General features: G+C 33.8%; 1 protein-coding gene across 1 annotated transcript in view; it reads right to left on the bottom strand.

The window, feature by feature from the left end:
* LOC128669843 (uncharacterized protein) overlaps nt 1–13,350 on the bottom strand; it is a 55,443-nt gene that overhangs the window by 38,672 nt on the left and 3,421 nt on the right. The window lies entirely within an intron of this gene.

Below are 13,350 nucleotides of genomic sequence, written 5' to 3'. Positions count from 1 at the left end.
CAAAAGCCGCAACTCTTTCTATTTACACCTACGATTGAAATGTTATCAGATGCCGATATTCCTAATAATTTCGTACCGGCTGTAACTACAGAGCGTGAAGGTAACTATATATCAACGTATTAAAAGGCCGAGCGTGTTACATGGTTGGAAACTGGTGCAAAACAAGTGGTGCAAACCGCAGAACCAGTCCTGGGACAGGAAGCGGCCTCGAGCCCCTCGGCGCTGCCACCGCGCACCCCGCACACCCCCGCGCTGTCGACCACCTGATCCAGACAAAGCGCGTCCTTCACTTAGTGACGCATACAAGTGCATTGCACTAATAACAAGTCCTTTCCATGTCCGGTAGGTAACACATAATATGCACTCGATTGTCGTAACGCGATAGCCGCTGCGAAAGATTTCTGTTTTCCTTATTGGCGTTATTGGTTTATATTTTAATTCAGGATATTTAAAAAGAAGTAATTATTTGAAGATTATTATTTTAGCAGCGTAATTAACTAAACATTCAACGTTATTTATTAAAACATGTTTTATAAGTCGAAACAATCAATAGCATTAAAACAAGGCTACACCCATTTGATGCAAAAAGCAAGATCACTTGGCATTTTCAGACAAAGAAATGTATAAAATACTAATCGTGACTAAATGTATCTGTAGACCGAATATTGTTATTGTTCAGAGTAGAGAGTAAAAGAACAATGTTGTCGATGGAGTAGTGGTGGCGGCGCGGCCTCGTGGTAGCGGCTGTCAGACGAACACAAAGCAGCGGCGGTCGCGAGCCGCGAGTCTCATCGAACCGCCCAAAGAAACGATCACATAGAAAGTAGAGCAACTCATTTATTTATTCAGTGCAACGGCGGGTGCGAGCGAGACGGTGCCGCAAAACTGGCTCATTAAAATAAAAATCCGATTTTCGACTGCAACTCGCGCGAAGTGAAATAAAAGTTTCCAACTAAATTTGCTCGAGTTATTCCAAAAAAGGCGTTCGGAACGGAACGCCTCTGCGACGAGATCTCGCGATACAAGTGCGAGGAGAAACCGACCGCAATAGCCTCCGAATACATGAGCGCGCTGCAATATCGAGTAACTACTTGCTTTCGATCTTAAAATATCTGAAATACATATGACATTAACAACATTTTTGTATCTGATTTATTAATAGGATTTAAAGTATATATACTTTATATATATATATACTTTATAAAGATTATAGTATGAATAAAAATATTTTATTACCTATACCCCTGAAAGTTTTATAAATTTATTTCGCTCTAATACCCTTTGTTCTAAGGAAGATTATGTTATAAAAACACCCTGTATATTACCATTGAGAGCGTAGTTATTGTCCGCACAACGCATTTTAGCACGATATTTGTGCACAGTCCTCTTTGCTATTACAATCATCGTCACGAGCAACGTTATGCGCACGCGCTTACTACGTAAATAACAAAGAACACGACATTCCGCGTTACAACACTGCATTCACCCGGTAACATGTGCATTGTGCATAGTCTTAATCAATAAATTTATATGCAACAATGCTAATTTGGACTGTTTATCAAAAATATATTTATTTCGGTTGCTACTTAAAATACGATACGGTCATTAAGCGCGCCAAGCGAGTGCTCTGATTTTGCATTCCGATCCGACTTGAGCGTCAGCGCCGAGCACGACTGAATGCTGCTATGTAATTATATTAATGGATTTTACCTTGCGTTTCATTCTTCTCTATTAGAAAAATGTGTTTCAGTAAACCGTACCTAGGAATCACTTTAATTTCAGTCATCAGATAAGACTTTCACTTCAGTATGGATCTGGTGATGTATATTTCGATATTTTATGTCAGCAAGCGAGAGCATTTATATGAGCCGTCTTATAATTAAGGGCTCATAAAAATGCAATTATTTCTTGATTTTTTATTACATACTCAAATTTGTGGCATTAATAAAATCAGCGATGTGGTTACCTGTTCTCAAAAGAACAATATGAAGCAGAGAGTAATATCGGTCAAGAACGATATTTCTTTCATGTAACATGAGAACATTGATGATAAAAACTAAATCACACATTACAATCGTTGCAATTAACCCTATAATATGAAAGTCTAACTAAAATTAATTATAAATAAACTAACACTGATGCTACGTGCGCTTGTATATATTATTTATACTTCTATCTAAATTGGAAAAAATTGCTAACATTTACATAAGAAGTGAATTAATTATTAATTTGCATATGAGTTATAAATAGAACACAAATTGGTCCACTTCCTAAAGTTACTTGATCTTGAGTACTTAAATTAAAACAAAATATATTTACTTACATCTTACACATTCGATATATGTAAAAGCTAATATGCGTTCTTAATTAATATTTGTTTATTGTAATATAGCTATTTCTTACCTTGACTAGCTCTATCACAAAACGTCTAGTAAGCATTAAAATTTACAAAAGCATAGCAAATAAGAATAAAAAAGCAAATAATCCATACGTATTTCTGAAATTCGGAAAGAAACTCCCGGAACAAAACACATTCCGATGAGCGTTTTTACAAACAAAACATCCGTGACCAGATAAATGTTGTAGGCACAAACAGGATCGAGCCTAGACACGGAGCTTACGGTGGCTTGCTAATGCAAATAGGTGGGCGCGTGAGCACTGGTCATTGTGATTATTCCGATTCCGACAACAGTAGTTGCATAACGCAAGGTGGAACCGAGTCTGCCACGGGCCAAGTGCTGTTCAGTCATCTCGTTACTACCTCATATTTAATTGTAATTGCAGCTCTACTCCACATTGATTACGCCGATATTAATCGTCAATATAATTTAAAGCGGCCAGAGCTCATAATTGTAATATTTTGCAATGCATACAACTTTTCGAGTTGTAGCCTTGTCGACCGCAAGTTTTTGTGTCAGTTTCTACTACTACGGGCGGCAGTAGCACGAACAAACTTATCTCGTTTCATACAGCAATTATGCAGTGTTTTATTGTATCGATTATTTGACCGATATTCTCTACGGACAATACCGGTCCGCAGTTCCGTATTTGGCCCGGAATCAAAATAAATTGAACTTTATTAACAATGGACTCGCTATATACATATAAATACAAAATCGATATCCATGAATATTATATCATAATAAATATTATGGATATCGTATATATCGTTTAAGTCAGTGTTGGAAAAAGAAAATGCACGTAATTACATATTTTAGCATCTGCATGCTTGCGCAAACAATCGCAATACATTAGGAACATTGACGAGTGAACTATTTTCTCTCAGTCTCGCGAGGCGAGGCAAATCAAGCGATAAACATTAAATGTATGTATGTAATATGCTGAAAAAATTATAAAAAAAGTAAGATACGTAAGTATGTTTCTACACAAACTACAGAATATCTTATTCCTTCAGCTACTTTAAAGAAAATCTCACCAAACTACTTAGTAGAGGATTTGTGGCTTGGCTTATTTTACTTGTTTATTTATTGAAAGTCGAATCAGTGTGGGCAGTTGATCGTCAAGTTGCTATATGCACGACTCACTAGCGAGGCAATGGCAAATTCCATTGCAAGTGAGAGTGGTCGATCTATTTTAAGTTCACCAATAAGAAAAAAAAACCCAATGTTTTTATCTATCATCTCAAATAGTTGACATACTCTCGTGGTAAGTTGAAACGTATGCAACATAAAAAGTATTCAAAACGATTTATATAATTTAGGTATATCTACTTTATAAGATATGAAATGACTTTATCATACAATTAAGATGCATAACGTATATCATCAAATGCAGCTTTTAAATACTTACTTAAAAATAATATTGAAGCAAAGGTAAAAGACATAAAGTCAGCTAGTCGCGGCGCAGCACTCGCCTCACAACCGGATGTCCCTCGCCAAATGCACAATCACAGTAACACAAACTCTCACGAATTTTTCTCCCAACGCTTTCACGTCTTCCACTAATTATTATCCACTTTATCGGGCATCTTCAATTTGATTTACGTCTAGCTCTTACACAGCTCAATTGGTACACTTTTTCTTTTCGGCGAGGTAATTTGAGTGTAGGTTAGTTGTAGGTTTACCAGCCGCGGCGACCTCCTTCGGACCTCCACTAGCGCTGACGATAATTAGCCACCGCCAGACGTGGCTGTTGCGTGCAATATTACCTATTACAACTAGTGCTAATGAGATTTTTAGCTTAATTGCCTTTATGACGGAAAACAATTTATCGATCGTTAAGTAAGTCTAATGTTTTACAGTTTCATAGTTTTTAGAAAGTGATTAATTTTTAAACAAAATTATTAGTAGTGTGGATAAACCGGGAGTATTTCTAGTAAGGTGGTAATCTAAGAAAAAATAAAGAAGTCTCAATGTTTTGTCAGAGCAGATAAAAGCGGCTTGAAAGATTACTTAATCAATAGAATATTTTACTAATCATTAATTGAATCGATTTTAGAGGTATTAAAATATAATTATTTATTTTATCATCACTGTCATAATAATAAATGCAAACAAATAGGATAACACTCGAGGTCAATTGGTCAATCGATAATGATGATACATTGACTGGCAGACGCGCCGGGTGGCGAAGAAAGTGCACATCTACAGTGAGACTCGCTGATTGATGATTTTAACCGCAATGAAATTAGAGACTGCTTTATTAAAATTAGAACATAAAAATAAATTAGTTGTAAAGTTAATGGCTAGTTTTATTGAAAGAACATCACGTCATCATGTCATCATCTGGTCGGTACATTTTATGTAAATATAGTGTTGTTGTCTATCCGCGAAAATATAGCAGCTGAAAGTCAGTGTAACAGTCATTGTTCTTCGGGACAACTTTACTTTGCTGCTGTGTTTGCGGCTACTGTGGCACCCATAATGCATGATTTCTGTATTAATATTTCAGAGAACAATATTTTTTATCTATCTACATTATGATGAAAACTTATTACTACTTACTACTTTTAGTTAACATTCGACTTCGACTGGACTTCGTCCTCTTAGATTAGCATATATTTCGAAAATTGGTAAAATCTGATTTCTCCTGCGATGATATAATTTACTACTACTAATTGACTAAATATGTACTACAAGCCGCGTTCTACGGTTTCGTGTCTTATAACGCTCCACTGTAAAATAGAAGCCATCTCAATGTGCTGCAAGTCGCACTTCATGCGCATACCGCACCGCCTCCCTCCTACGCCCTCACTCACTGACTCATGCTGTTAAGATGATTCTACTGACAAACATGTCGATACAGTGACATTTCACTAAAGCATTTTATATATATTTCTACCTGTCATTGACATTCGTTCTCATGGTTTATCTTCACACTCCATACAAATCTTTAATATTAGCAAATAAGACCTTCATGGTATTTTCTTAACTTTGGCACAATAAACCCAGTATTTGGACACTATAAAATATAACAAATCTGTTAATTACGCAAACTTGGCAACAGCTAAAGCAGTGCAACAGTATATCAGCGATATGCGATTACAACACCAAATGTGAGCAGCACTAGAGCATGGCGTGACGGTATGTCGCAGCCCGAGGCGCTCAATAACTAACGTATAAAATAATACGCCAAGAAAATGCAAACTTTTTGGAATCAACAGGGTTAAAGCTACAGATTTAAATAAATTTCAATAGTGCGGTAAAAATTATGTATTATGTACATCAGATTCAATATTCGATAAATTTATATCACATTATATTACCGACCTGGTACAATTTACTTATCTGTTGTTTATTATCAACATGATTTATATTTTTAAAGCGTTTTCTACATGTGTATAAAAGTATAGAAAATCCGATAGCCATCTACAATTTCTAAAGTTGTGGAAAATTTAGCGATTTGAAACAAAAGCTAGTAGTGAATAATAGCGCAGTGTGTCGAGCGATCGTTTGGCGGATAATAGAGCAAAATAAGGCGTGGGTGCAAGCGGCTCGGCGGCGGCGGCGCTCGCGAACCGGATCTAGGCCCGCGATAAATCACGTCGCGAACCACGAGCTACAAAATACAGGACTTCCCATACCGTTGCCGCCTTTGACCATCCCGTCTCCGTCATCCGTATAGTTAAATAAATAAATAAATAAATAAATATATTAGGACAAATCACACAGATTGAGCTAGCCCCAAAGTAAGTTCGAGACTTGTTAGACTTGTGTTATGGGATACTAACTCAACGATACTATATTTTATAATAAATACATATATAGATAAACATCCAAGACCCGGACCAATCAGAAAAAGATCATTTTCCATCATGACCCGACCGGGGATCGAACCCGGGACCTCTCGGTTCAGTGGCAAGAACCTTACCACTGCGCCACCGAGGTCGTCAAATAACAATATTAAGAGTAGAGTTTATATAAAAATAACAATATTAAGAGCAAGCTCCATTACATGGAACTGAAAGAAAGTGTTTCGGAATTAAGAGCGTGATATACCTATAGGCGGACAGACAGACATGTCAAATCTATAAGGGTTCGACTACGGAATTCTAAAAAAAGATATTCCAAAAACTCCAACATTTTTACCCAAACATCCCGTACGAGTATTAATAAATAAACATTGTGGCAACCCTATATAGAAATGAAACAATTCTTCATACAATATTTAAGGTCTATTTGAGCCATTGCTAAAAATTATATTCACTAAGGCACATTTTTTTAATCTGATCGGATATCATATCGGTGTTTCGTGTGGACTTTTTAATAAAAAACCCGTGCAAGGAAGAGTTTCACGGCTGATAACATTTATGTTACTTTATCAATATCTTCGAATAACTTTCAAATACTAAGCATCGTCTCATTACGGTATATCATTTCAACATGTACTAGCAAGGCTAAATTTAAATTTGATAGAAACTTTATCATGGATAATAACAAGATATCATCGTTTTTATCACGGTTTTAGTATATCTAGATTTCAAATAAACAGAACAAAATCTTGTAAAATTGACTGTTTATTATACTACATCTAATAAAACGTGATATATTTACATATATAAGTAATAGCCTGGTAGTCGAAATTCGACAGCAATTCATTAAAATGTACATAAATTTGGGATCAATGCACTTTTTCTCAAGTTAGATTTAAATTTTGCTAAATCTTATCTCTAGGTACCCAAGATACATACATATAGGTTTTCATAGTCTTATATTGTTCAGAGTTCGTTTATCCTGATCCTGGACAATGGATTATACTACGCCAACGTCACAAGATGAGGTAACAATTGTCGTCTTTTGAGAAAAATATATCCATTTCATTTTATATTCACAATTAATGAACGAGACAATTCTAGTGCACAATACTACAATTCTAGTGCTTAGAAAATTGTACAACAGACAAGAAAGTAGTAAAAATTATTTTGGCTTGTTTCAAAATGTGTACATATACTTTAATTCATATTTATGTGTTCACAACTAAATAAAATTCTTACATGTGCAGAAATCATTCATAATACATATATACTATAAACCTGTAACATATACCTAAGGCGCAATTTTACAAGATTCTTAGCACTTGAAACTATATGGCGTTGGTATCTTCCTGTTTCCAAATAATTATTGAAAATTTCTCACATAAGAGAGATCTAGCTCTAATGCTTTCGTGTTCTCATTGAACATGTTTATATAATAAAAAAATATCTTCTCATTGGCTACTGTAATTTAAACAACCAGTCGTACCAAAAACAAGTAGGTATGAGTCCAGTTTTATAAAACATGATAAAGATGTGAAGCTTCACATCACTAGTTGATCAAAAAGTTATATTTTTTTTTCCTGGTCGGCTTAACATTGAAAACCCTGCGGCACAATCTGACGTGTACGTACATACGCAATGTCATTTCTAGAAGAAATGACATTTTTCCGATTTCTATGTTTATGTTTCACCGTCTAATTTCAAATTTATAAAGAATAACGAGAGCTATTGTACAAGCGACAGAAAGGTTTGTTTTTAATTATTTGTTTTAATTAGGATTATGATGATAAAACAAAGCTGATCGCAAGGCGGTGGCGTCGCGCGCGCGGCCACTGCACCCGCTTCGATTTCACTTTTATTAGCAATCCACTTAATTGGATACCACTGTTGTGGTTTTATTCATTTTGCAGATTCATCTCGGACGCATTAGAGGAAATTACCAGCTTTGGCTTCCAATTTTGTTTCCAAAATATGAGAGATCATTTCATTTTTAGCTGTGTTTTATAAGTATATTGTGTTTTGAATACAGAATGAACATGGAATTAAACAAATACAAAAAATAATACATTTATTATTTCTTCTAATCTCCTTATACGAAATACAAAAATGCTTTTTCACTAATATTATTGGTAAAACTTGTTTTGGGGTTTGTTTTTCTATTCTACGTCCAACAGTTATAATGAATGCATGTTAAAGCGCTCGACGACTAGCGCACATGCGTGCGGTGCGTTGATGTCTTTTCTTCATACGAAATGATTACTGAAAGCCAACCTATATTTTTAATTAAGTATAATTTTCCAAAATGAAAATTGCATTTGTTGATAATTTACTAACTTCAGTATTCAATGAACTATTTTATTGAATCATAAAGATGCCATTTTGAAGTTACACGGAAGTTTAATTATTAAAATATTATTAAATATACCTGTAATCATAAATTTATAGGAACTTTCACTTTACGCATTTGTACTTAAAATGTCTTATACTTATGCACAATAGAAAATAAATCCCGGTGTGTTACATTGTTCTGGAGTTCTACAATACTAAGTTAAGTAATGAGATAATAAATAACTTTAATTTATTTACCGTTACTAAGATGAAGTTGGTTCATAAACAATTTAATTTATTAAAAACAAAATGTTATGAATTCACACTCACACATTTCGTAAATTTACGTCTTTGAAAAAGTCTGCGGCGAAGATTGTTGGATCGGTTCTTCTTTTAGTTAGTTTTCCTTCGCTTTGGAACCAGCAAATTTTGTTATTAGTATTTTTTGTTTTCAAAATGATGTGTGGATGCGAAGTCAATGAATCTGGATCAACTTTTCATATGAATTGCTTTATTAATAAATATATTATTTAATTGTCTTTGCGAGGCTCCAAAAACACTTGTCCTACTTATTATTTGTGCTGACAAGTTTGTTACTAAAGCATCCCTCGTGACTGCAATCTATTAAGTTACAGTCCAACTTCTAGAAAATTCATACTTTCATTAAATTTATATACTAGCTTTCACCTACAGCTCCGCCCTCGTGTATTTCCCACGGGAGCAGTTATTGGTTCGGGATGAAACGTACCATATATCCTTCTCCGTAATTTAAACTACATGTACCTATGCAAAATTTCAGGAAAATTGGTTGAGTAGATAAAGCGTGAAGATGTAACAAACAAATTTACTTTCACATTATAATATTAGTTGAGATGAGTTTATATTTAAAAAACGAAACATTGTTTGAAACATGACTTAATGTAAGACGTTAAAATGTTTTGCCTATACTTCCATGACAAGATAAATACTTCGAGTTTATCATTAAAACCTGAAGGTCAGCCGAGCTGGAAAAGTACAAGACAAATTAAATCTTAATTTGTACCTAAAACTACGCTCGTAATCCCACGCTCCACAGGCCAGCTAAATGACATTATCAGCGGTATTTTTTGCTGACCAGCGAGTGAGACATTGATACGTATTTGGTTCTTTCTTTTTAGTCAATATACCTGTGCAGGGTCACCTTCGAAACACCAGTATCTTCGTAGGTCGTTCTACGAGTTGACATATCTCAAAACAAAGATGATTTTCAAGATTTTCATTCTTATGTCTCGACATTCATACCTTATTATTTAATTAATTTATAAGAGGCGGGTCGGGAGGGCGGCTCCCCGCCTCTTATAAATTAATTAAATATTTAATGACATAGTAAATAAACGAATCTTCTAAACGCATAGAGCAAAAATTTAAATTTAAAATATTAGCTACCTGTTAGGTATTTGAAGAGGAACTCTGTAAGTAACTATATATACCTATATATAGTTACTTACATATGATGTTGGTGGATAGACAAGTCTACGTAGTGAGCTGTGGAAACCAGTGAGCAAATTGGTGTTCAAAAATTTTAAGAACTTATTTTGTGTCTCATGAATGACGGAAGTCGCATGCGATTTCCGACATTTTAATATTAAATGTTTAGCCAAACGTCGTCGATGTCAAGCTCACTTTCTTAGTATATTTGCATTAATACATTTCGATATTCTAAATTTGTTTCTTTCTATTGATACACAAAAACAATGGTGTAACAAAATATAAGATTTTTTACTTATTTAATAAAATTATTGTTGCAGGGTCATTTCAGGAGCCTGAGACTTGTTTGTATACTCAAACCAGTAAAATTATTGAAATAATATCAAAATTAAATCAATGGACTTAAAACATTTTTTTCCTTTATTAGCTGTAAATAGACAGTGATACGAACTCTAAATTAATTTCCGCATTGAAATGTTATTGAAGGACGTTTGAAATAAGTACATAATTATATACAGTCGACTATGAAAAGTTATCGTGATTTTAATTACGGCTACAAATACAAATATTGTTTATTCGGTTAATACACACAGTTTCTATATTCCCCTATATTTAAAATTTTGCTAAAAATCTCGAAAATTGACAGAGACCACTTTTGAAATGTCTTTTATATTATTATGAATTATGAAATTGTTCAGACGATTAATAAAAAAAAATCTCAAATGTAAAAAAATCATAACTTAATGTTTAATTCAAACATTCTTATTTTTTTACCGTTAAAAGTTGTCAGATGTTTTAACGTCTAGCAATACCGATAATGTGTGGCAGTCTACCATTCTCCTTTTCCCTAGATGCTCAAGAGAATATTGAAGAGGATGTTTACAAGTTCTAACTAAAAGAAAGACTTGTTAATTAATGATAAAATTTGTGATAAGCCGGAACTGTTTATGTACAGCAATCATTACTTTCACTTGCACTCTATCATCGAATACTCCTATGATAAACCAGTTCTTTAAAAACTAGTTAGGATTTTAGCTACAGTTCTAAACAGCATTTTTTACACGATCAGCGTTATATTAATTTGGATATCGTAAGATATGCTAATTACATTTTATTTTTGTTTAATGACTGTAGCTGGCAGATTTACTTATAATTAAATATATTTATATAAGGTAAGATAATAAAGTAATACCAATTTTATTACTAATAATGCTTGTTGTGTATTTTAATGAAATTTCATGTGATTGGTATTTTATTGAATAATTCAACCAGATTTGACAAAGTAACTGCAAAAAATATATACAAATAGTTTGATTTTATATAGCATGTTCTTTAGAAAACGTACGTACTCGTATGTTATTTCCGCCTAACATAATGGTCTGTTCTCATACCTAATACAAACAAAGTGAAAATGCAAAATGGACCGACCTCGTTCTCTCGTCTCACGTCGTCGGCTTAATTATTGACATACATATGAAAATAATGGCCCAATTTATTTGTATAAGTATGATTTATACATTTTGCGATGGAAATTCTTTGTTTATAAATAGTTAGTTAATTATGGCATTGAAAATGTAATTTTCAAATGTTAGTTACCTTAATAGAAACATTTTGATGTAAAATTACAGAGTATAAAATGTATTCGTACCGAATACATGTTAATTTGTTGCGGAATCCGAGAGCAATAACCGACGACTGCTAGCGGTATTCGGCGGTTTCTTCGGCTCTAATATTCGACAAAAACAACCGCGGTGTATATGTGTGACCATATTGTATGTACACAAATTGTTTTCATGTATGTTTGGTGTATTTCGACATATTGATGTTTAGTTAGTGACGCTCACACTCTTCACTTTATGAACTCAACTTCTCTATATTTCACAACCTAGATAATGATAGTTTTTAGAAGTGCGAAGTATTGCTCCATTTAATTTGAAGTCCTAGTATGATTGCGACTGTGACTCAAACAGGATATATTTTATTTATTTTTTTAAACGAAACAAATATTTTCACTTATCAAAGTCATTTTTAAAATAGGTGCCATTAATAAATCAGTACATATCGAAATTGATTTCGTATATCTTCTATACCAGTGATCGACGATCTTCTTTCGAATAACTGATGTATGTAACCGTGTTGTAATCACCTTATTGATTGATTGCACATAGGTACTTACCAAAATCAATATAAATTGTTTCTAAACTTCTTGGCCAAAAACTGTACGAGTTTTTAAGAGATAGGCTATATTATACTGATTTCTGGAACGATGTTCAAGAAAAAAAGCAAAAATTTCATTCGGTTCATGTGAAAAGTTTACTTTTCGTGGACTATAAATAAAAATTCGCAATTGTTAAACTGGTAACAACCGCCAATATTTCCAGAATAAAAAGTGTTTATAATATCAATTATAAATCCAATGTAGCTACCAATTAAATAAAACCAGTATTAGGTCATCTCCATGTCCTGCTATAAAAGTACTTAAACATTTTATAACGATCTTAACATAATGAACATAACTGAACGAAATGAACATAATTGAAAGATTGCTCTCAAAAAGTTTCAAGACTCGTCCAAAATATATTTTTTATGACAGGGCAAAGGTTGTTGATAGTAATGCAAGGACACACACTTTCTGCGCAGAAACGTCACGGCTGGGTTCACTCGAACCTTCCGCGTCGCGCCCGGCCGGGGTCAAGGCAGAGCACGACCCGCCTCACCCACTTCACACAAAAGTCATTGAAATCCTAATTTTATAAAATATTGATGAATAAAAATAATCGAAAACACTAACTTACTGCCAACAAAATTTACAAGCGCAAACTCTCACTTTCATTGAAATATACCTACTCATACTAGCCAACAACCACTTCGCCAAACCTCTGCTACCTTCAGCATAAAATCCGATAATATTTAATAAAGTGACATGCCTACGTATGGTATGGAGTACGAGTACGGTTGTAATTTAGTTATAAAGTTTGAAAAATTCAATTTCATAAATGGAGCACAGTGAACTCTAAGTTTTGTTTGTTTACTAAGCAGCCAACGTGGCGCGTCTCTGTTCTTGCAGCGCAGCAGCGGAGTTGCAAGGTTCTCTAATGAAACCATTAGTATGTACATACTTAATGAATGATGAGAAAATTTCGTGATAGTTATTAATCGCTGCGTCGAATACTTTTTAGTAATCGTTCTGGATATAATGCTAATGGCTTTTTATATTTTTCTTTTTTAGAAATTTCATGTTTCATAACTTTTCAACATAATGGTGGTAGTAAATTTATCAAAAAGAATTGCAATAATTAATACAGAATATATTTATAAAATAAAAGTAAGAACAAATGACT

This window comes from Plodia interpunctella, chromosome 5, assembly GCF_027563975.2.
Source record: "Plodia interpunctella isolate USDA-ARS_2022_Savannah chromosome 5, ilPloInte3.2, whole genome shotgun sequence".
Classification (NCBI taxonomy): domain Eukaryota; kingdom Metazoa; phylum Arthropoda; class Insecta; order Lepidoptera; family Pyralidae; genus Plodia; species Plodia interpunctella.
This window is presented reverse-complemented; position numbering and strand designations above follow the sequence as displayed.